This window comes from Panthera onca, chromosome D3 (genome assembly GCF_046562875.1).
Source record: "Panthera onca isolate mPanOnc1 chromosome D3, mPanOnc1 haplotype 2, whole genome shotgun sequence".
NCBI lineage: Eukaryota > Metazoa > Chordata > Mammalia > Carnivora > Felidae > Panthera > Panthera onca.
In genome coordinates, this window is record NC_138350.1 from 21,777,547 (window position 1) to 21,802,475 (window position 24,929).

At 39.4% G+C, this 24,929-nt stretch overlaps 1 protein-coding gene and 1 long non-coding RNA gene across 7 annotated transcripts in view; one reads left to right on the forward strand and one right to left on the reverse strand.

The window, feature by feature from the left end:
• The window catches only part of HORMAD2 (HORMA domain containing 2), a 91,010-nt gene extending 83,187 nt beyond the window's left edge, over window positions 1-7,823 (reverse strand). For 4 of the 5 annotated variants that reach the window (XM_078435612.2, XM_078435611.2, XM_060612752.3 and 1 more), the window contains exon 1: window positions 7,558-7,823. The gene's annotated coding sequence lies outside the window, so the exon portion shown is untranslated. Of the gene's footprint in view, window positions 1-1,247; window positions 1,342-7,557 lie in introns of those variants that run through there. The other variant, XM_078435610.1, reaches the window with a different exon arrangement.
• Window positions 7,824-7,962: 139 nt separating this feature from the next.
• LOC145712972 (uncharacterized) overlaps window positions 7,963-24,929 on the forward strand; it is a 60,077-nt gene continuing 43,110 nt past the window's right edge. For both annotated transcript variants that reach the window (XR_014135859.1, XR_014135860.1), the window contains exon 1: window positions 7,963-8,066. This is a non-coding gene — a long non-coding RNA (uncharacterized LOC145712972). The remainder of the gene's footprint in view (window positions 8,067-24,929) is intronic.

Consider the following 24,929-nt stretch of genomic DNA (forward strand, 5'->3'; position numbering starts at 1 on the left):
ACAAAGTAGAATAGAGGTTACAAAGGCTGAAGGATAGAAGGAATGTGATGTTTAAAGGGCATACAGTTTCTGTTCAGGCTGATGAAAATTTTCTAGGACGGACAGCAGTGTTGTTTGCACAACACCATGATGCACTTAGTCGCCACTGCATTGTATACTTGAGAATGGTTGAGGTGGTGAATTTTATATTATGCATATTTTAATATAATTTAAAAAATGAAAGTTGAAAATACATCTAGTTTTGAGGTGCCTGGCTGGCTCAATCAGTAGAACATGTGACTTGATCTTGGAGTCATGGGTTTGAGCCCTACATTGGGGGTAGAGTATACTAAAAAAAAAATAAATAAAACAGAGGGACTTTAAGTTATAAAAAAAAAAGAGAAAGAAATACATCTGGTTTGCACTTCTATTGCTTCACTGGCATAAACAAAGAAGCAAATTCCCTTTTTCTTTTCAAAGATATTTATTTATTTAAAAAAAATTTTTTTTTAATGTTTATTTTTGAGAGAGACAGAGACAGAATGTGAGTGGGTTAGGGGCAGAGAGAGAGGGAGACACAGAATCCAAAGCAGGCTCTAGGCTCCGAGCTGTCAGGACAGAGCCCGACGTGGGGCTCGAACTCACGAGCTGTGAGATCATGACCTGAGCCAAAGTCGGACGCTCAACCAACTGAGCCACCCAGGTGCCACCGATCTTAATTTAATTTGTATCGGGGCTGCTTTTCAAGTTATGGAGTTCTGACCAAATAACCTATTTAAAGTAATTCCATTCTGGATCACCCAGGATAGCCTGTGACCGACCTTCTTTTGTATATTGAACAATGCAAGATTCTGGATGATTTTGCAAATAAAAGGCAGAATTATTTGAGGACACGGCCACAAGATGGTGATAGAGATTATAAACAAGTAATATTTAATTTCTCTCAAATTACTTCTTCAGATCAGCACTAGGGGACACTCTTTTACAATATCCTGTAGGACACTGAAAACCACCTAATAGTCCTTTAGTCCTTAAACATTGCCAGGTGTCTTTTGTTGACTTCAAAATATAGCTTTCATTTCTGTGTATAACCTTCAAATCTGACTCAACACATCAATTGTTTCCCTTAAAACTTCAAGAAATAAAATGAGCAAAATAAGGAACTACAGAAGTTTAAGCCCTAGTTCTGGTCCATTAAGCCATGTAAATGACCCCCTCCTGGGGTAGTTATTAGTCTTAGAGACAATACATAAGAAGAATAGGGGCACCTGGGTGGCTCCATTGGTTAAGCCTCCAACTCTTGATTTCAGCTCAGGTCATGATCTCACAGTTCATGGGATGGAACCCCACATTAGGTTCTGTGCTAACAGTGCTGAGCCTGCTTGGGATTCTTTTTTTGCCTCTCTAAATAAATAAATAAATAAATAAACATTAAAAAATAATAAATAATAATGAGAAGAATTTTTAAATAGATTTCTTCATTGATTTAAAAACAAAAATCTCTCTATGGGAGTGCCTGGCCGACTCAGTCAGTAGAGCATAATCCCAGGGATTGTGAGTTTGAGCCCTACATTGGGTGTAGAGATTACTTAAATACATAAACTTAAAAAAAATTTTCTATGATCATAAGACATTCTGATGGCATTTCTAGAGAATCAAGCACTGAAAAAAGCATCATTCAATTAGGACATAATGGCTAGGACATTATATCTATATAGGAATGTACAGAAACCTGGATTAAACTGATACTATCACTGAAAACTCTGAGACAAATCAGGGCACTTGTTTTTGAGAAAGGATTCAAAGTTGGTTACTATTAGCATTTGGTAAATACCTGAGGAATTAACATTTCTAAAATAAGTAAAGTTAAATTTTATTTACACATATATGTGTGTGTGAAGAGAGAAATAAACAGCAGTATAATGTAGTAGAAAGCAGCTTTGGAGTTAAGAAACCTAGGTTCAAATTCTGTTCAACTATCTAGTAGCTTTGTAACTTGGCCATATCACGCAATCACCCTGGGCCTCAGTTTCCTTTTTTGTAAAACAGAGACAATAAATCCAACTTCTCAGGGCTCTTACAATGTTTATATGGGGATGTGTACATCCAGAGAGCATATCTAGCATAATGGTTAAGTACTCGCACTCTTCTGGAGTCACATTATCTAGGATCAAATTTCAGTCTACAATTAACTTGCCATATCATCTTGGGCAGATTGTGTGCCTCAGTTTCCCCATCTTAAAACAAGGATAGTAATAGTACCAGCTTCACAGGGTTGTGGGAGGACTAAATGAGTCAGTATATAGAGGGCACTTAGAACACTGACAAATATTTCATTATAAGTAATAAAGCATGTTTATTTTTTAAAATCTTATGTTAGTATTTGAACTCCTAGTTTTCTTCTGGCCTTCCAGTTGTTCCTTCTCATTGTCTACTTCAGACTTTTTTCCCCGCCCATTTTTTTAGCATTTGTGTTCAGGGTTCTGTACTAGGAGCTCTTTTTTTTTTTTTTTTTTTTTCTTACTTCTAAACACACTCCCTGGATGAACAAACACATTCCCATTGTTTCAATTACTGTATCTATTCACATGATTGGATATAAGGAGCCCAGGTCTCTCTGAGGAGTTAGAAATCTATACCTCAGTCTATGAGACAGTTCCACTTTGATGTTCCCAACACATCTAAATGTCAGTTCTTTCCCCCCAAAACCTATTTCTGTTCCCTAGCTCAGTAAATGACATCATCAAATACCTAACTGTTCAAGCCTGAAAACTATGACTCAACTCTGTTCCCTGTCTCATTTCCACATCCAGTCTCCTTAACATTTATCAAATATGTCCATTACTCACTTTATACATGCTGTTATCTCTGCTTTAGATCAAATTAGCCTCATCTTTTGTCTGGACTGCTACAACCACCAGTCTAGTCTGCTTGTCATTGATCCTGCCCTTCTCCGGGCTGTTTTTTGTACCGTAGCCAAAGTTTTCTTTCTAAATTGTGAACTTGATTATGTAACTTCTTAGACTGAAATTCTTCAATGGTTTCCCACTTTGCTCAGGATAAAATCCAAACTCCTTACCATGGCTTCAAGATCTGGCTCATGCCTTCTTAGCCACATCTCTAACCATTTTCCCTTACACTTTTATGAATCAGCTATTCTTATCTACTTTGATTACCCTAAAGGACCATATTCTCTACAGCTTTCAGGCTTTTGCAATATTCCTTCTGCCTGAAACATTCTCCTCCATTCTCAATTCTTACTTATCTCCTGGACATGGTTTAGTATAATGTTCTCAAGGAATATTTCCTGATTCACTACAACGAGCAAGTTGGGTTATGTGCCCATTGTAATATATACTGTATCATGGTTGTATTTATGTATCCATCCCACCCTACTGTGAGCTAACATGAGAGTAAAGTTGTGTCTGTCTAGCTCATTTATTTTTCAAAGTTTTTTTAAAGGTACAATTTAGTGGATCTTGGTATATTCAGGGTTTTGCAACTGTCACTATTAATTCTAGAAGATTTTTGTTCCCCAAAAAGAAACTCTGTCCCCATTACCAATCACTCCCCACTCTCTCCTCCCCGACACCTTGCAACCACTAATCCATGTTTCATCTCTATGGATTTGCCTATTCTGGACATTTCATATAATGAAACCATGTAATATGTGACCTTTTGTGTCTGCTTTACTTCATTCTTTAAAAAAAATTTTTTTTTAATGTTTATTGTTGAAAGACGGAGAGAGACAGAGAATGAGCGTGGGAGGGGCAGAAAGACAGGGAGACACAGAATCCAAAGCAGGCTCCAGGCTCTGAGCCATCAGCACAGAGCACGCAGGGCTCGAACTCACAAACTGCGAGATCGTGACCTGAGCTGAAGTCGAACACTCAACCGACTGAGCCACTCAGGCGCCCCTGCTTTACTTCATTCTTGAATCCTCAGCACGATTACAGTATTGAAACAAAATAGATGCTCAATAAGTATCTCCTGAATCAATAGAGATACTACAAGAACAAGGAAGAATTAAGCATCTAGAAAAGAATTACAGAATATTAATATTAATAGGTAGAAGGAACTTTGAATGTCATCTACTCCAAACATCTAATTTTCTAGATGAGGAAATCAAGGTCCAGAGAAGTCAACTGACTTAGGGTCAATCAAACATTTAGTGGTAGAACTGAGAATAAAACTCAAGAAACTCTGACTCACAATTTAGGGGTTTTTCTACAATGACTCCCCAAAATAAAATCCCTTTTTGCTTTCATCCCACCTAAAATAATGCACTACCCAGGAAGCTAGGTGGCTCAATCCATTAAGTGTTCAACTCTTGATTTCAGCTCAGATTGTGATCTCATAGTCATGAGATGGAGCCCCACGTCAAGCTCTGCTCTGGGCACGGAGTCTGTTTAAGATTCTCTCTCTCTCTTCCCTCTGCCCCTCCCCCACATTTCATGCATGCTCTCTCTCTCTCTCTCAAAATAAATAAATATAGGTAAATAAATAAAATTATGCACTACCAGTGCCTTCCTAGTTGTTGGGCTCGCTTGCTTATTTCTAAATACAGTAGTGTCTTTGTGTCTTTTTCTGTTTTTCTAGAATGAGTTCGCTTTAGGAAGGCAAAATGTATCTAATTTTTTTTTTTTTTTAATAGCGAGGCTCTTTTCAACCTCTAACTATTCTGTTGTTACTGTTGTTTTCCCTTTGAGCAGGTGTTTTGTGGAAGTCTCCTATTCAAGTACAAACTCTGCTTAATTTTGAAAGCTCACAAGCTAACAGCCCCAGGAGGTATGACACTACACATAATGCACTCTTAGAGAATAACTCTGATTGTTTTCTTATCACCTTGTTCTAACTCATTATCTAAAAACCTAGGAGAGATTTCATAACTATGGATTTGAAGAACAGAACTCTAACTTTCAAATGTCTTTCACTTATATATTTGCTTGCATATTTGACCCACAAATATCTGAAACTTCACAGGGCATCAATATCTTTCATTTTTATGCTTGTCTACTCTGTGACAAGAATTATGATCTTGAGAAAGAGAAAAGATTTCTGTGCTTTCTCAGATAAAGACTCATGCTAGGCTTACCTCTTGACCTCATCTCAACTGCCCTATTTAAAATGGTGACACAATTGCTTACTGTTTTACCCTTTTATGTGTGAATCCAAGATTCAGATAAAGATTAACCAGCTACTGTTCAGCGCATTAAAGCCTAAGCCACTTTTTTCCTTCTTTGGCCATTGTGAGTGAAGCAAAAACCAGTTTTATTATGTTTGCCCAAAGACAATAATAGTTGATTTCCTAACACTCCCCACCCATCTTTCTCAATCTTCCAAAACCATTTTTTCCCAACAAATCCCCTTTCTCTCAAATGAGTAATATCGAATAGCTGGATTCTAATAAATGCAACTAGATGATCTTTCTTGCCTGATTGGAAGGATGGCTTTACTGAAAGGAAGTACATTTTGACCTAAATGGGCTCAGCAACATAGAATTGGAAGGGAAAGGACACATCCTCTACAGATAATCCAATCTCTTCACTTTAAAGAAAAGGAAAGTCAATTTAGTGGAGGAAAGATAGTCTTTTCAACAAATAGTACTGGAACAATAGGACATGCATAGGCTGAACAACCCCCCCTCCCCCAAAAAAAAGAACAAAACAAACCCTCAACCTAAATTTCACACTGTATACAAATATTAATTCAAAATGGGTCATGGAGGGGCGCCTGGGTGGCTCAGTCGGTTGAGCGTCCGACTTCGGCTCAGGTCATGATCTCGCGGTCTGTGGGTTCGAGCCCCGCGTCGGGCTCTGTGCTGACAGCTCAGAGCCTGGAGCCTGTTTCGGATTCTGTGTCTCCCTCTTTCTCTGACCCTCCCCTGTTCATGCTCTCTCTCTCTCTGTCTCAAAAATAAATAAAATGTTAAAAAAAAAATTTAAAAAAAAAAACAACAAAATGGGTCATGGATTTTGACAATAGAGAAGAGGAAAACGAAGTTCAACAAAAGAACTTGGTTTATTGAGGCACCTGGGTGGCTCAGTCGGTTGAGTGTCCAACTGCAGCTCAGGTCTTGATCTCTTTCATGGTTGGTGAGTTCAAGCCCCACAGTGCAGAGCCTGCTTCGGATTCTATCTCCCTCTCTGTCTCTCTGCCCTCCCTTGCTCACATACTTGCATTCTCCCTCTCTCAGAAATAAATAAACATTTAAAAAAAAATTTTTTTTAAGAACTTGGTTTGTCAAAGGTCACCCAGTTACTCAGAGGTTTCACAGAATTTGCTTCCACAAATTATCATTCACCATTTTAATAAATCCCATTTGGCTCTGGTAATTTCTTCTCCCAGCTCACTCAGAATAAATGGTTTCCACTATATTAACTGGGTATTTGTACATGCTATTTTGGTTTTTTAATATCTTCTTCAGGCTATTTCAATTATTCATTCATTCAACATTTACTGGGTGACCACAATGTGCCAGTCATCATCTAGGATTACAGTGATGTAAAATAATACTGTTCACATGGCAAGAGATTGATGATGCTCTAATGGGGGAGACATTAGACTCTCAGCCTAATTAAATAAAAAATTCCTATAGGGGCAGGCGCCTGGGTGGTTCACTTCATTAAGAGAGGGACTCATCATTTCTGCCCAGGTCATGAGAACCGTTGGGCTTTGTGCTCACTGCGCAGAGCCTGCTTGGGATTCTCGCTCCCCTTTTCTCTCTGCCCCTCCCCTACTCGCTTTCTTTCGCTTTCTCTCAAAATAGATATTAAGAAAGAGAAAGAAAGAAAATTCCTTTAGGGGCAAGCACCCAGCTTTATCTTCATTTTCACCAGCGAGTACATGATGTACCGCACACCCCCTCCCATGCTCTGCACATCCGAACACACGTCGGTGATTGGCTAATCTCGCGTTTCAAGACACTTTCTCCCCTGTACTGTTTGGGGAACTAAAGTCCACGGAGATTAAACGCACGTCCCGGTTAAGGTGGAAAAGGAGTCAAGGTCATTCCGTGCGGACCCATCCCCAGCTCTGTCATCTCCTGATGATTCTGGCAAGGACTGATTCTGGCACAACACCTCCATGTCTGGAGAAAACCTGACCTAGCTAAATTCACCCCCAAAGCTCCACACCCAACGCACTCCCCCACCCCGCCCCATCCTGACTGGCCGCTGATTACCCTTGCAGCTTCCTCACCAAGACTCAATCCTCCTTTTCCACCGAAATCTGAATTCAATAGCTACTTTGGTGTTCACACTACAATTATCGCCACTCTTTTTTTTTTTCTTTTTTTTTCCTGGTATATGCGAAAATTTTCGAAATCGAGCCCTGAGGGCGGCGGGGGTGGGTGGGGAGGGTGTTATCTAGAAGCTTCTCTTTGTTTTTTTCCTCAGCCCCCCACCCAGCCTTCCCGCTTCTCCTCAGGGTACTTCGGGGCTCAGCGAAATACTTTCAAATCAAACTTAAAGCCTCAAGTAAAAGGAAAGGAAAAAAAAAAATTAACCTAAGAACACGGAAGTAACAATGCTCAAGCGCCCTCTTTCTCCGGGCACCTTGCCTCTGCACAGCCCTCACCTCAGCTCCTCGAGGTCTCTCTCAGATCTCTCAGAAGGATGCCCAACGGCCTTTTCGAGCCCAAACCCTTTCGGGCTCATGAATAGTCAACGACGCCTTTCTGGGTGGGGCGAGAGACTCTTACTCATGAATAATTCATAACCTCTCCAAGTCAAGCCCGGCGGCCCGCCTTGTTCGGCTTCATGAATATGCAAAAAGCTGCCAGAGGCTGCTAACGGCCCCCTGGAGATCCCTGCCCCCTCGGCGCCGGCGTCGTCCGCGCCTGGCCTCCTTCGCTCTGGGTTCCCCGCCACATGCCCCCCGGTCGCCGGCGCCGCGTCTCTTCTGCCGCCTTCTCGCCCTTCCGAAGGCTGGCCACGCGCTCCCGGGCCTGAGGAACCCGTGCCTGGCTCGCGGCGCCGCACGCGAACCCCGACTAGCCCTTCCGTTCAGGACCACTCGGCTTGCGCAGCCGGCACGTCGAGGACAGCCCGCCGCGGGGCTTGCTGAGGAGACGCCTGCCGGCCCAGGTGAGGCGGCGGCGGGGAGGCCGACGCGGGCGGTGCTGGGTTAAAGCCCGGAGGACCGCTTTTTATTGCGTGCCTGGGACCGGGACTGGCGGCCGGGGGGGGTGGGGGGTGGTGAGGCGGACAGAGAGGCCTGAGGCCACTGCAGAGTGGGATGAGGGAGAAGCATCTAGAGCTTTTGGGGACGGCTGTCAACCTGGAAGCGGGAGCTACAGGTCTAGAGACAGACGTTTTCATCCTTGAGGGTATCTCACTTCTTTCCTAGCATAGACCCAACTTTGCGTTATTTCGAACGTTGATTTGTAATTACGCAAATGAAACCTCAGCGAGGTGATCCCCGTAAGCAGTCGGGTGTTGGTCTCCTCAGATCCTTTCTCACGCGTTCAGGGACATACTCAGTGCCTTGTGGAGCTTTTCTAAGGTTCGTGAAGTCCTTTGAACCTCTGCAATGCGATTTCTTAGAAAATGGGTAAAGGAAGCATGGGGTCACTTGAAACCTAGTTTTACTTTGTTTCTGCAGTGAAGGAAAAAAAGATACCAGTTGGTAAAAACATGAGTTTATAACATAATGACTAAGCCATAATTTGGGCTAAAATTGTTCTTTAGCGTAGTTTTTTTTTTTTGTTTTTTTTTTTTAATGTTTATTTATTTATTTTGAGAGAAAGAGCCTGTGCGAGCAGGGGAGGGGCAGAGAGAGAGAGAGAGGGAGTGAGAGAATCCCAAGCAGGCTTCCCGTTCAGGGCAGAACTGGACCCAGGGTTGGACCCCACGACCGTGAGAACATGACCTGAAGCAAAATCAAGAGTCTGGGCTTCAACCGACTGAGCCACACAGGTGCCCCAAGTGCAGGTTTTCTCATCCTCTCCCTGCCAAATTGTGATAGCCCAAAATGTCTCCAGATGTGGTCAAATGCAAAATCGCCCTTGGTTGAGATCAACTGATTTAATCCCAAACTTTCCAGAAGTAATTGTCTTTAAGCTCCAGCCTGGCAGATGGTCTCTCTGCTCCAGCCCTTTCCATCGTCAGTATTTACCAGCTTCCATCTGGGGGGACCACTAGTCCCTCCGTGGTAGCTGTTCTCCTTCTCATCTGCCCTCAAGTCTCAGCTTTGGTAACTATGCAAAGAGCCTTCCCCCTCTTCCCTGTGCTAATGAAAGTTTCTCTCTCTCCACCCTGCTCGCAAATGCAGTTATTACCTCTCATTACTACTTTTCCTTCCTCAAACGTATCACAATCTGGATTTCATTTATTTGTTAATCTGTTTTTCTTTACCACCGAGAATACAGTAAGCCGTAGTAGAGTTCTCATCCGTCTGGGTCACTCCTGGATGTCTAGTGACCATCCCAGTGCCTGGTACACAGTGATCACTCAATAAACATTGGAGGATGGAAATATATAACCCTCTCTTCCTCCTAAGTACGACTGTGGAGTTTCTCCTACTCCTTTCCGTTCTCATTCCCTGCTGGGCTCCTTGTGACCTTTGTTTAGAACTTGAATGGAAGAATGAACGCCTAGAAGCTGTGACTAAATTCTTCACTCTTCCCACTGATCCACTCCTTGAGGGCAGAAACTGTCCTTTATAAAGTTCACTGAAGGTATTCATATAGTTGAATGAACCAATCTATGACTTTAAGGAACAATATTAGACAATTAAAAATTGATAGGAACACTGGGGGCTTTAGAAATTATCAATTTAGTGACACCTGGGTGGCTCAGTCGGTTGAGCCTTGACTTTTTATTTCAACTTTTTTGTGATCCCAGGATTGTGGGATGGAACTCTGTCTCAGGCTCAACGCTCAGCACAGAGATTCTCCCTCTCCACTCCCCGCCCCCCCATCACAAGTGTGAGACAGAGAGAGAGAGAGGAAGGGAAGGGAAGGGAAGGGGAAGGGAGGAAGGTACTTTAGGGATGAGAGCTTAAGTAATTTGTGCAAAGTCCTCAAGCTTGTTAAGAAACCAAGTCACAAGTCTCACACCTTTCTTTCAAGTCTCTTTTCTAATCTCCAGCCAACCTAGTTTCTTATTCCTTTTCTGTGAACATGACTTAGAGCTCAAACATGAAAATCCCAAGCCAAAGACCTGCTTCTTGTCAACTAAAAGCTTTTGAGCTTGTATCCTTCATCTTTTGATTAAATCTACCCTGGGGATAATGGCCTAATGAGCTCAAAACTGTATGATATTCAAACGATTACCCATCTTCTCTTGTACCTTTCAGTGCTTAGAGATTGGAAATTGTCCCTGTCAGAGCAAAGTACCTTGTTTGTTTTGGAAGGAAAAATGTACATTGTGGGAGAAATTGATCGTTGTGTATAAATTTCCAAATAACCAGTTAAAGTTTGGCCAAACCCTGTATCCAGTAGAAAAATAACATGTGAAACAAATTAAAATAAGGTGGGGAAGGGGAATCTTATTTGAGATGACTTTCCTTGCCTATCACTCTTTAGACATGTATGTTTCCTTTTACTCTGTGTTCCTGAAACAGTTGTCACTCCTCATTAATCAGTCTCTGGTTAGACCTTTGTTTTTTGAGAGCTAAAGACCATTTTTCCTTCTCAGTTAAATTCAGGGTTCCTTCTTTTACCTTCTTGATTATTTTAACTAGGCAGCACCTGGTTAGTAGAGTCTTGTGGCATCCTCTCAGCTGTTAGGATTTTGGATTTTTTTTTTCTGAGGCATCTGACAGCACTTTTAGTCACAGGGAATAGATAAATGTCTGACAGATTGGAACTTTCCCCATCAAGTTCAGTTTAAGCTTGGAAGTCTTCTCTGAAAGATGGTTTACATGAAGGTTGTCAAAAATAGACATATTGAATATAAAATATATTTTCAAGAGGACATCTCTAGATGCATTTCCCTTTTCAGTGTACACAATCGTGATACCAAATACAGAGAAAAGAAATTGGGGTGGAGGGAGAAATTAAGAGTAAAGTGTGGTTTCTTTATCCTCTTTACTTTCAACTTTTATTAGAACTCTTAAAATCATAACTTACAATCTTCATAAAGCTAACACCACCATATGCATTCATTCATCAAGCATTTATTTTATACCTGCCATTTGTAAAGCACTTCGCTTGGCATTGTGGGGACCAGAGAGATAATAATTTGGTCTCTGAGCTGTGGAAGTTCACAGTTTAGTAAGAATACCTGTAAACACATTACTCACATAGAAAATATTAATGCTATATTAATGGAAGTATAAATTATAAGATGGAATGTAGAAAAGGAAGCTATGCATTCTAAATAATGAATCAAGACAGCTTCACAAAGAAGGTAACATTTTAGGAGGAGAACATGTGTATATAATTTCCTTTGCTCATTCTTTGGCAATGGTTAGACAATTTCAAACCGGTAAAAGCAGACATTTTGCCCACCACTTTAGAACTAGGAAAGAAAAGGAGGTGTAAGATTCTTTTTTTCCATTCCTGGTAGCAGCATGCTTCTGAAAGCTGGATGTTACCTTAACAATCCGAAATGCCTCATTCATAGTTAAGAGGAGAGTGCCAGCTGCATTATTTCAAGCCCTTATTTCCACATTATGTTGTTATTTTATTCTGGTCTCCATTGGGGCATATAGTAGCCATGAGATTTTTAATTAATTAATTATTGTCAGTGGTGTTTATAAATGTTTTTATGAATGTGACTCTGGAGTCCCAGAATTTTAAGTGTCACTGAGAAGAGAAACAAAATGATTTAGAGAACTGAAGTGTTTTGTTTTTTTTTTAATGTTTTTATTTTATTTTTGAGAGAGAGATAGCAAGAGCAGGGGAGGGGCAGGGAGAGGGAGACACAGAATCTGAAGTAGACTCCAGGCTCTGAGCCTGACGCAGGCCTCGAACTCATGAACCATGAGATCATGACCTGAGCTGAAGTCAGATGCTTAACTGACTGAGCCACCCAGGCACCCAAGAACTAAAATTTTGAATCAAGCCTCTATGTGTAAGCTAGCTATGTTGCCTAACTTATTTAGGGTAATTTTTAGAGAGAAAGACAAATAGAAAGGATTACCAACGTGGCTTTAACTTTTGAACTTGATCCATTCTTTGGCAGCCAAAGAGAAGCCAGTCAGTATGAAATAGGCCTTTCAAAATGAAATAAGTCCAACTATAAGGTTTTATTATAAGCTTCTGCTGCTTCTGCCCATACCCTGGCTACTTACAAAATACAATTCCATGTGTAGGTGACAATTTATCATGGCCTTCATGGCCATTCAGAGTTGCATATTGATTTCTACATCCTTTGAATTGATCTTTTCTGACTGGCAGAAGAATCTTCATGTGGGTTGTATGTTTCTGAGGAAAACTTAGTGTTTAATGAATTGGAATAGGAAATGACAGTGGCTATAAGGGACATGTTGCTGCCTGCTTGAATGCCCTAAGAAATGATGTCAGAGCAGGTAATAATTCTGAAACATTATGGAAATGTTCTATTTGGCTACTTGTTTCTCTTTTCTGCTGACTAAGGAGTTTTGGTGACATGTAAAATGATGTTATACTTCCTAATGTTTATCATTTAATAGGAAAGATTTCAAATGAAATAGATTTTAAACTGGTTTTTCATAACTGCTACTTGGTACATCTTCATAGAGATCTGAGATGAGGTGATGTTCAAAATTTACCACAGTACTGACAGCCTGTATTTTGAAACCCTTTATTTCTACACATTTTGATGCTTGGAACGTGACAGTTACCACAAAAAAGGTTTAGAACTCCTGTGAGACCGTAGTGCAGCCTCAGCCCTTTGAGAGGCTTTTTTTCTTCCTTTAATTTATACTAACTCAGTGATAAATGTGTATTAATGACCTCTGGTTGAGAAGGTTATTAATTTAAGATTCAGAATACTTATGATCTTAATCTTAGCACAAATTGAATGCAAATATAAGACATTTGAGGCAAGATGTTCTTTATTTCTCTTTTTATTTAAATTATTGCCCCTTTATTTTCCTTTCTTTTTCTTTCTTTCTCTCTTTCTTTCTTTCTTTCTTTCTTTTTCTTTCTTTCTTTTTTTTTTTAAGTAATCTCTACATCCAGCATGGGGTTTGAACTCGTGACACACAGATCAGGAGTCACATGTGCTACTGACTGAGCCAGCCAGGTGCCCCCAATGCAGGCTTTTCTATCTCTTCTCGAAAAACAAACAAACAAACAAAAAGCAATTTCTTTCTGCCAAGAGAAAGATTTAACAAGTGGAAAGTGAGTAAGACATTAACAGGAAAATCACGTACGTACATAGCTTTTAAAAATGGAAGGGAGGGGGCGCCTGGGTGGCTCAGTTGGTTGAGCGTCCAACTTCGACCCAGGTCATGATCTCACGGTCTGTAGGTTTGAGCCCCGCATCGGGCTCTGTGCTGACAGCTCAGAGCCTGGAGCCTGCTTCCGATCCTGTGTCTTCCTCTCTCTCTGCCTCTCCCCCATTCTCACTTTGTCTCACTCTGTCTCTCAAAAATAAATAAATGTAAAAAAAAAAAAAAAAATTAAAAAAAATGGAAGGGAGAAAGAATTTCAAGAAGACCTCATTTAGAGATTTACTGTGACTCACACCTAACAAAACTCCCAGAAAGCCAGATTCCTGTGAAAGTCGTATTTTCAAATATGCCAGGAGTTTGGGGCTATGTTAATCTTGGTCACATTAGTGCACAGAGCAGAAAGATTTACTGTAGTAAGAGGCATTGGAAGAATTCAAAATATCACCTTATCAATCCTCTGTGGACATTCCTCTCCCTTTATTTTTTGAAGAGTGCCTAGACATAAGACATAATAAACACACATTGAATGAATGCATAGATGTTGAAGAACCCCAAATATCCCAGTGATGAACTGGATGTGTTCAAATTATGCCTAATGGAGTTGATCTTTGAAAAGGTTGCATTGCAAATTTCCTGTTTTTGTTGTTAGTATTATTTTTCCATTTATCCTAATTTGAAATCATTATCTTTTTTTGTTACCTTTTTTTCAAGTATAGCGTATGTACAGAAAACCATCCTCTCTTTAAAATGTACCTTTCACTGGGGCACCTGGGTGGCTCAGTCGGTTAAGCATCTGACTTTTGGTTTCAGCTCACGTCATGATCTCACAGTTCGTGAATTTGAGCCCCACATCGGGCTCTGTGCTGATAGCATGGAGCCTACTTGGGATTCTGTCACCTTCTCTCTCTGCTTCTCCTCTCCTCACTCTTTATATCTTTCTCAAAAAGTAAATTTAAAAAAAGGGGGGGGCACCTGGGTGGCTCAGTCAGGTGTCCGACTTTGGCTCAGGTCATGATCTCACAGCTCGTGGGTCTCTCTCTGCCCCTTCTCTCTCTGCCCCTCCCCTGCTCACACTTTGTCTGTCTCTCTCTCAAAAATAAACAAACATTAAAAAAATTAAAAAGAAACAAAAAATAATGAAATTTACCTTTTATTTACATATACATAAAATTCACCACTTTAAAGTGTAATCAGTGTTTTTTATCATATTTATATAGAGTGGTATAATCACCACTAATTCCAGAACATTTTTATCACCCCAAAAAGAAACCCCATGCTCAGCAATGACTCCTCATTTCTTTCTCCCCTAGCCCCTATAAACCATTAATCTACTTTTTGCCTCTATGGATTTGACTGTTCTGGATATTTCACATAAATGGAATTATACAATATATAGTCTTTTGTGTCTGGTTTCTTCCATTTAGTATAAAAATTAAAGTGTGATATTCATGTTGTAGCATGTATCATATCAACACTTCATTTCTTTTTATGGCTGAACAATATTCCATTGGTGGATATACCACATTTTGTTTATCTGTTCATCAGTTGATGGACATTTGGCTTGTTTCCACTTTTTGGCTATTAAGAATAATCCTCCTGGGGTGCCTGGCTGGCTCTGTCAGTAGACTGTGTGACTCTGTTTTGTTGTGTTTAATGTTTATTTATTTTTGAGAGAGACAGAGTGCAGGTTGGGGAGGAGCAGAGAGAAAGACACACACACACAGAATCTGAAACAGGCTCCAGGCTCCAAGCTGTCAGCACAGAGCCTGACACAGGGCTCAAACTGACAAATCACGAGATCATGACCTCAGCTAAAGTCGGATGCTTAGCTGACTGAGCCACCCAGACACCTCTAGAACATGTGATTCTTGAGTTCAGGGTCATGAGTTAGAGCCTCACATTGGGCATGGAGCCTACCTAAAGTAAAAATTAAAAAAAAAATCCTCCTGAATATACATTTTCCAAAAAAAATATACAGGTGGCCAAGAGACACATGAAAAAATGCTCAACAACTCCAGTCATCAGGGAAATGCAAATCAAAACCACAATAAGATATCACCTTCACATGGGTTGGAATGGCTAGTATCAAAAAGACAAATAACAAGTGCTGGTGAGCATGTGGAAAAAAGAATAAAAACATTTTTTTAAGTTTTTTTTTTTAATCGGGGCACCTGGGTGGCTCAGTTGGTTGAGTGTCCAACTTTGGCTCAGGTCATGATCTCGTGGTTTGTGAGTTGGAGCCCTACATCAGGCTCACTGTTGTCTGTCTGTCTGTCAGCACAGAGCCTGCTTTAGATCCTCTGTCCCCTTCTCTCTGCCTCTCCCCTGCTGTGCTCTCCGTGGGCACCCCCCCAAATTTTTTTAAGTCTTTATTTTAATCACCTGGTGCTCCTCCTCATGACAAGTGCACTTCTTAATCCCCATTTCACCCATCTCTCCCCCCCACCTCCCTTCTGTAACTATCAGTTTGTTCTCTATAGTTAAGAGTCTGTTTTTTGACTTGTCTCTCTTTTTCCCCCCTTTTGCTCGTTTGTTTTGTTTCTTAAATTCCACATATGAGTGAAATCATGGTATTCATCTTTCTCTAACTGACTTATTTCACTTAGCTTTATACTCTCTAGCTCCATCCATGTTGTTTGCAAATGGCAAGATGTCATTCTTTTTTATGACTGAATAATATTCCATTGGGTGTGCGCATGCGTATATATGTATATACACATATACACCACATCTTCCTAATCTGTTCATCTATCAATGGATACGGGCTGCTTCCCTAGTTTGTCTATTGTAAATAATGCTGCAGTAAACACAGGAGTGCATGTATGTATCCCTTTGAGTTAGTGTTTTTGTATTCTTTGGGTAAATAGTAATGTGGTTGCTGGATCATAGGGTAGTTCTATTTTTAACTTTTTTTTTTAAGATTTTATTTTTAAGTAATCTCTATATCCAATATGGGGCTTGAGCTTACAACCCTGAGATCAAGACTTGCATGCTTTATGCATGGAGCCAGCCAGGTGCCCCTATTTTTAACTTTTTGGGAAACATCCATACTGTTTTCCATAGTGGCTGCACTAGTTTGCATTCCCACCAAGAGTGCAAAACGGTTCCCTTTTCTCCATATCCTTGCCAACTTGTGTTGTTGATTTTAGCCATTCTGACAGGTGTGAGGTGATATCTCATTGTAGTTTTGATTTGTATTTCCCTGATGGCAAGTGATGATAACATCTTTTCATATGTCTGTTGGCTAACTGGATGTCTTCTTTGGCTAAATGTTTGTTCATGTCCTCTGCCCATTTTTTATTTGGATTATTTGGTTTTGGGGTATTGAGTTTTATTAAGTTCTTTATATATTTTGGATTCTAACCCTTTATCGGATATGTCATTTGCAAATAGATTCTCCCATACTGTAGGTTGTCTTTTGGTTTTGTTGATTGTTTCTTGTGTAGAAGCTTTTTTTTTTTTTTTTAATTTTTTTTTTTTAACGTTTATTTATTTTTGAGACAGAGAGAGACAGAGCATGAACGGGGGAGGGGCAGAGAGAGGAAGACACAGAATCCGAAACAGGCTCCAGGCTCCGAGCTGTCAGCACAGAGCCCGACGCGGGGCTCGAACTCACGGACCGCGAGATCGTGACCTGAGCCGAAGTCGGCCGCTCAACCGACTGAGCCACCCAGGCGCCCCGAAACTTTTTATTTTGATATAGTTCGAATACTTCTTTGCTTTTGTTTCCCTTGTTTCAGGGGACCTATGTAGAAAAAAAGTTGCTACAGTTGATGTCACAGAAATTATTGCCTTTACTCTTTTCTAGGATTTTTATGATTTCAGGTCTCACATTTAGGCCTTTAATCCATTTTAAATTTACTTTTGTGGATAATGTAAGAAAGTGGTCCAGTTTTATTCATTTGCATGTTGCTGTCTAGTTTTCCCAACACCATTTGTTGAAGAGACTTTTTCCCGTTGGATATTCTTTCCTGCTTTGTTGAAGATTAATTGACCATATAATTGTGGGTTTATTTCTGGATTTTCTATTCTGTTCCATTGACTTGTGTGTCTGTTTCTATGCCAGTACCATACTGTTTTGACTATACAGCTTTGTAATATAACATGAAGTCTACAATTGTGATGCTTTACTTTTGTTTTTAAAGATTGTTTTGGCTATTTGGGGTCTTTTGTGATTCCATACAAATTTGAAGATTGTTTATTCTAGTTCTGTGAAAAATGGTGTTGGTATTTTGATAGGGATTGCATTAAATGTGTAGATCGCTTTGGGTAGTATAGACATTTTAACACTATTTGTTCTTCCAATCCATGAGCATGGAATATCTTTCCATTTCTCTGTGTTGTTTCAATCTCTTTCATCAGTGTTTTATCGTTTTTAGAGTACAGATCTTTCACCACTTTGGTTAGGTTTATTCCTAGGCATCTTATTATTTTTGGTGCAATTGTAAATGAAATTGATTCTTTAAATTCTCTTTCTGCTGCTTCATTATTGGTGAATAGAAATACGATAAGTTTCTGTACGTTGATTTTTTATCCTGTGGTTTTAACTGAATTCATTTATCAGTTCTAGTAGTTTTTTGTTGGAGTCTTTAGGGTTTTCTTTTTTTTTTTTAATGTTTATTTATTTATTTTGAGAGAGAGAGTGGTTTGCATGAGTGGGGGAGGGGCAGAGAGAGAGGAAGAGACAGAATCCCAAGCAGGATCCACACTGTCAGCTCAGAGTCTGATGCAGGGCTTGATCTCACAAATTGTGAGATCATGACCTGAGCTGAAATCAAGAGTTGGACACTTAACTGACTGAGCCAACCAGGTGCCCCATAGGGTTTTCTATGTAGAATATCCTGTCATCTACAAATAGTGAAAGTTTTATTTCTCTGTTACTGATTTAGATGCCTTTTATTTTTGTTGTTGTTGTCTGATTGCATAGTACTTCCAACACTATGTTGAATGAGGGTGGTGAGAGTAGACATCCTTGCCTTATTCCTCACCTTACGGGAAAGGTTCTCTGTTTTTCCCTATTGAAGATGATGTTAGCTGTGGGGTTTTCATATATGGTCATTATTATGTTGAGGTATATTCCCTCTAAACCTACTTCGTTGAAGGTTTTTATGATGAATGGATCTTGTACTTTGTTAAATGCTTTTTCTGCATCTCTTAAAATGGTCATATGGTTCTTATCCTTTCTCTTTTTGATGTGATATATCACATTGATTTGCAATTATTGAACCACCTTGCAACCCAAGAATAAATCCCACTTGATTGTGGTGAATAATTTTTTTAATATATTGCTGGATTCGGTTGCTAGTATTTTGTTGAGGATTTTTGCATCTGTATTCGTCAGAGATACTGGTCTGTAGTTATCTTTTTTTTGTGGTGTGTTTATCTGTTTTGGTATCAGGGTAATGCTGGCCTCATACAATAAATTTGGAAGTTTTCCTTCATTTTCTATTTTTTGGAATAATTTAGGAAGAATAGGTATTAACTCTTCCTTAAATATTTGGTAGAATTCACCTTTGAAGCCATCTGGTCCTGGACTTCTGTTTGTTGGGAACTTTTTGATTACTGACTCAATTTCTTTGCTGGTAATCAGTATGTTCAAATTTTCTATTTCTTATTGTTTCAGTTTTGGTAGCTTATAGATTTCTAGCAATTTATTTCTTTTAGGTTGTCCAGTTTATTGGCATATACTTTTAAAAATAATATTCTGTTGTACTTGTTTGAATTTCTGTGGTGTTGGTTGTTATTTCTTGTCTCTCATTTGTGATTTTATTATTTGGATTCTTTCTCTTTTTTTCTTGATAAGTCTGGTTAAATGTTTACCAGTTTTGATTTTTTTTTCCCCCAGAGGCCCAGCTCTTGGTTTCTTTGATCTGTTCTATTGGGTTTTGCTTTGTTTTTTGTTTTTTTTCCCTATATCATTTCTTTCTGCTCTAATCTTTATTTTTTCCTTCCTTCTTTTGTTTTTAAGTTTTGTTTGTTCTTTTTCTAGCTCTTTTAGGTGTAAGGTTAGGTTATTTGTTTGGGATTTTTCTTGCTTCTTGAGTTAAGCCTGTATTGCTATAAACTTCCCTCTTAGATCAGTTTTATTGCATCACAAAGGTTTTGAACCATTGTGTTTTCATTTTCATTTGTTTCCATGTACTTTTTATTTCTTCTCTTATTTCCTGGGTAACCCATTCTTTGTTTGTAGCATCTTATTTAACCTCCATGTATTTGTGGCCTTTCCAAATTTTTCCTTGTGGTTGACTTCTACTTTCATAGTATTGTGGTCAGAAAAAATTAATGGTATGACTTCAATCTTTTTGAATTTGTTGGGGCCTGTTTTATGGCCTAACTTGTTATTTCTTCTGGAGAATGTTTTGTGTGCACTTGAAAAGAATGTGTATTTTGCTGTTTTAGGATGGAATGTTGTGAATTTAGCTGCTAAATCAATCTGCTCCAGTGTGTCATTCAAAGCCATTGTTTCTGTGTTGATTTTCTGTTTACATAATCTGTCTGTTGCTGTAAGTGGGGTGTTAAAGTCCTCTACTATTATTGTATTTTTATTAATTAGTTTCTTTGTTTGTTATTAACTGTTTCATGTATTTAGGTACTCCTATATTGAGTGTATAAATAATTACAATTGTTATATCTTTTTGTTGGATTGTCCCCTTCATTATGATACAGTGCCTTTCTTCATCTTGTTACAGTCTTTGTTTTAAAGTCTGTTTTGTCCAATGTAAGTATTGCTACTCTGGTTTTCTTTTGACATACATTTGCATGATAAATGTTTCTCCATCACCTTACTTTAAATCTGTAGGTGTCTTTAGTTTTACAATGAGTCTCTTGTAGGCAGCATATAGATGGGTCTTGCTTTTTTAATCCATTCTGTCATTCTATGTCTTTTGGTTGGAGCATTTGGTCCTTTTACATTCAGAGTAATTACTGATAGATATGTATTTATTGTCATTTTTTTACATGTTTTGTGGTTGTTTCTAAACATTTTCTCTGATCCTTCCTTGTTTTTCTCTCTTTCATTGTTTGCTGGTTTTCTTTAGTGATATAATTGGATTTTTTTCTCTTTCATTCTTTGCATATTTATTAATGTTTTTTGATTTGCAGTTATTGTTAGGTTTGTATATAGTATCTTCTGCATATAGCAATTTATATTAAGTTGATGGTCCTTTTAAGTTTGAACCTATTCTTCAGTCCTGTCCTTTCCACACTTTAGATATATCGTGTCATATTTTACATCTTTTTTTTAAATTAAAACAATTTTTTTTAATGTTTATTTATTTTTGAGAGAGAGAGACAGAGACAGAGCATAAGCAGGGGAGGGGCAGAGAGAGGGAGACACAGAATCTGAAGCAGGCTCCAGGCTCTGACCTGTCAGCACAGAGCCTGATGCGGGGCTCTAACTCACGAACCATGAGATCATGACCTGAGCTGAAGTCAGATGCTTGACTGACTAAGCCACCCAGGCATCCCTTACATCTTTTTATTTTATGGTTTCCTTGAGTGATTTTTTTTTTTTTTTTTTTTTTTTTGCAGAAAACCAATATTTTCTGCAATATTTTTCTGCAATATTTTTGCAGAAATATTTATTTTTATTGCTTTTGTGTTTCCTACTTTCATATTGTCTTTTGACCTTTCTGCTCAAAGAGTCCCCCTTTTTTAAAACTTTTAAAAATTTTTATTTTTGAGAGAGAGAGGGAGGGAAACAGGGGTAGAGGGAGAAAGAGAGAATCTTAAGCAGGCTTCACGCTTAGTGCAGAGCCCAATGCAGGGCTCAATTCCACAACCCTGGGATCGTGACCCGAGCTGAAATCAGGAGTTGAACTCTTAACTGATTGAGCCACCAAGGTGCCCGTTGAAGAGTCCCCTTTAATATTTTTTACAGGGCTGGTTTAATGGTCATGGACTCCTTTAGTTTTTGTTATCTCTCTTATCTCTCTATTCTGAATGATAGCCTCTTTGGATAGGTTTTTTCCATTCAGCACTTTGAATATATCTTGCCACTCCTTTCTGCCTTGGAAACTTTCTGTTGAAAAATCTGCTGATAACTTTATGCGGTTTCCTGTGTACATAACTGTCTTCTTTGGTCTTGTTCTTTTAACATTTTTGTTTTATCACTATATTTTGCCATTTTAATTACATTATGTCTTGGGGTGGATCTTCTTTTGTTGATTTTGTTGGTGGTTCTCTGTGCCCCTTGGATCTGGATATCTGTTTCCTTCCCTAGATTAGGGAAGTTTTCAGTTATTATTTCCTCAAATTTCCTACCCCCTGTTCTCTTTATTCTTCTTCTGGGACTCCTATCATTTGAATGTTACTATGTTTGATGGAGTCACTGAGTTCCCTAAGTCTATTCTTGTTTTTGTATAATTTTTTTTCTCTCTTTTGTTCAGCTTGATTACTTTACATTACTGTGTCTTCTAGGTCATTAATTTGTTCCACTGCTTATTCCAGTCAGTTGTTCATTCAATTAAGCATGTTTCTCATTTTGTTTATTGAGCCCTTTATCTTTGCTATATTATTCCTTATCTCTGTGTTAATAATCTCACTGATAGCCTTCATTCTTTTCTCCAGTCCAGTGAGTATCCTTATGATCATTGCTTTAAATTTTCCGTCAGTCATGTTACTTTCATCTGTTTCACTTAGATCTCTAGGCATGGCCTTGTCCTGTTCCATTTGGAACAAATTCTTCTGTCTTCTCATTTTGTCTAAGTCTTTGTGCCTGTTTCTGTGTGTTAGGAAAGTCAGTTACATTTCCTGTTCTTGAGAGTAATGACTTTATGAAGAAGAGATCCTGCAGTGTAGTGCCCCCTGTTCCCCAGCACTTGGCATTTCTGGAAGTGTCTGCAATGTGTGTTGCATGCACTCTGCTGTTGTGTCCTATCTGCTTTATCCTTCAGTCCATCATCTGCAGAAGCTCTCTTTGCCTGTTGTAGGTAGTGTTTGGTCCCTGGCCTGAATGTGGTGCATTTTTTACTAGATGTGCTGTGGTCTGCTTGTAAAATGAGACCTGTCACTGCCGCCACTGGAACCAAGGCCTCCCAAAACTCAGTGGGGAGACATGATGGTAGGGGTTTGGGCTGGTCTTCTTGGACAAGGAACCTACTGCACTGGGACTGAGGCAAGTGTGACTGGGAATGGTGGTTCTTCTGGAGCATGGGGAATGAAGGGTTTGATCTAAACAAGTTAGGCAGGACATGTCTATGCTGTGCTGGTTCCTGCAAGTGGCCCTGTGCTTATGCTGAGGGGTGGGGAAGGGAAATGGCACCAGCCAGTTCCTTTGTTCCTGGAGGGGTCTCTTTGTGAATGCTGCCTGTCTGGGACATGCTCTGAGGGCAACTAACTTCCCTACTCTGTGCCCTAGGTGCTTTTCAGATCACTGAAGGGCTATTTGCCCTGGCTTTTCTCCAAGAGCAGTGCCAGTGTCTCCCAAGCTCTCCCAGAGTCAAGTGCACTGACCTTTAAAACTCCAGGCTTTGGGGGCACCTGGGTGGCTAAGCCGGTTGAGTGTCTAATTTCAGCTCAAGTCATCATCTCGCAGTTCATGAGTTCAAGCCCTGTGTCAGGCTGTGTGCTGACAGCTCGGAGCCTGGCGCCTGCTTCAGAATCTGTGTCTCTCTCTCTCTGTCCCTCCCCAGCTCAAAAATGAATAAACATTAAAAAACAACAATAACAACAACTACTCCAGGCTTTAAGCCCTGCTGATTGCAAGACCTCATGAAATTTGAGTCCTCTTGCCTTCCAAGCCAATTGCTACAGGGATTTGTTTTCCCTGAGCACTTCCCTGTGTGCTAGTCTGTCTCTTCTCATTCACCACTGCTCCCTCTCCACTGCAGTGGCCACAATCCATTTCTTTCCCCAGCCACATCCCTGTACTTTCTTTCTTTGATGTGTCCTCTTCTCTGCCTTTAGTTATGGAGTTTGTTCTGCCAGTCTTCAGATAAATTTCTGGAGTATTTTGGATATTTCATAGTTATCTAATTTTGGGGATGAGGGAAGCCGAGGGTCCTCCTGCTCTGCCACCATCTTCCCCTCTCATCTATCAAAAGAGGAAAATCTTGCCATTTGCAACAACATGTATGGATCTAGAGGGTATTATGCTGAGTGAAATAAACCAGAGAAAGGCAAATACTGTGTAATTGCATTTATATGTAGAATCTAAAAAACAAAAATGAGCCAATAAAGCAAAACAGAAGCAGACACATAAATACAGAGAACAAATTGGTGGTTGCCAGAGGGGAGGGGGTTGGGGAATGGGCAAAGTGAAATAGATAAAGGGGATTAAGAGGTACAAACTTCCATTAATAAATATGTAATAGTGATGGCGAAGTACAGCATAGGGAGTATAGTCAATAATATAACTTTGGTGACAAATGGTATTACACTTACCATAGTGAGCATTTTGTAATGTATCTAAATGTTGAATCACTATATTGTATACCTGAAACTAAATATAATGTTATATGTCAACTATACTTCAATTTGAAATAAGTAAATAAGAATAATCTTGCTGTGAACATTTGTGTAGAAATTTTTTCTTTTTTAAGTTTATTTATTCAGAGAGAGAGAAAGAGCATGAATGGGGAAGGCGCAGAGAGAGGGAATCCCAAACAGGTTCTGCACTGTCAGCCAAGAGCCTGACGTGGAGCTCAAACTCACGAACTGTGAGATCATGACCTGAGCCAAAATCAAGAGTTGGACGCTTAACTGACTGAGCCACCCAGGTGCCCCAGAGTACAAGTTTTTGATTGGGTATATGTTTTCATGTCTCTTGGGTGTACACCTAGGAGTGGAATTGCTGGATCATATGGTAACTCTGGTTTTAACTTTTTGAGGAACTGCCAAACTGTTAACAAAGCAGCTGCATTATTTTACATTCCCATCAACAATGTATGAGGGTTCTGATTTCTTCACATCCTTGCCTTGTCATTTCCATTCCCCCCCCCCACAACTTTTTTTTTTTAATAGCTATCCAAGTGGGTATGAAATGATATGTCATTGTGGTTTTGCTTTGTATTTCCTTAATGACTGTGGTGAGCATCTTTTCATGTGCCTTTTGGCCATTTGTATTTCTTATTTGGAAAAAAGTCTATTCTAATCCTATGCCAACTTTAAAACTGGGCTTTTGTCTTTTTATTACAGAGTTGTAAATGTTCTTTATATATTCTGGATATAAGTGCCTCCTCAGATACATGATTTTGAAATATTTTTTTCTATGAGTTGTCTTCAGTTTCTTGATGGTGTCCTTCAATACCCAAAAGGTTTTAGTTTATCTGTTTTCTGTTGCTTGTGCTTTTGGTATCATATATAAGAAACCATTGCCAATCCAAGATTACAAACATTTATGCCAGTGCTTTTTACCAAGAATTTTATACTTACATTTAAGTGTACTTACATTTAAGTCCTCGGCCCATTTTGAGTTAATTTTCGTATATAATGTGAGGTAGGGATCCAACTTCATTTTTTTGGTATGTGAATATCCACTTAACTAAGCATAATTTGTTGAAAAGACTATTATTTCTCTGTTGAATTATCTTTTCATTTTTGTCAAGAATTGACCATAACTGTGAGGGTTTATATCTGTACTTAAGCTTTTATTCCGTTGATACATATGTCTGCTCTTATGCCAC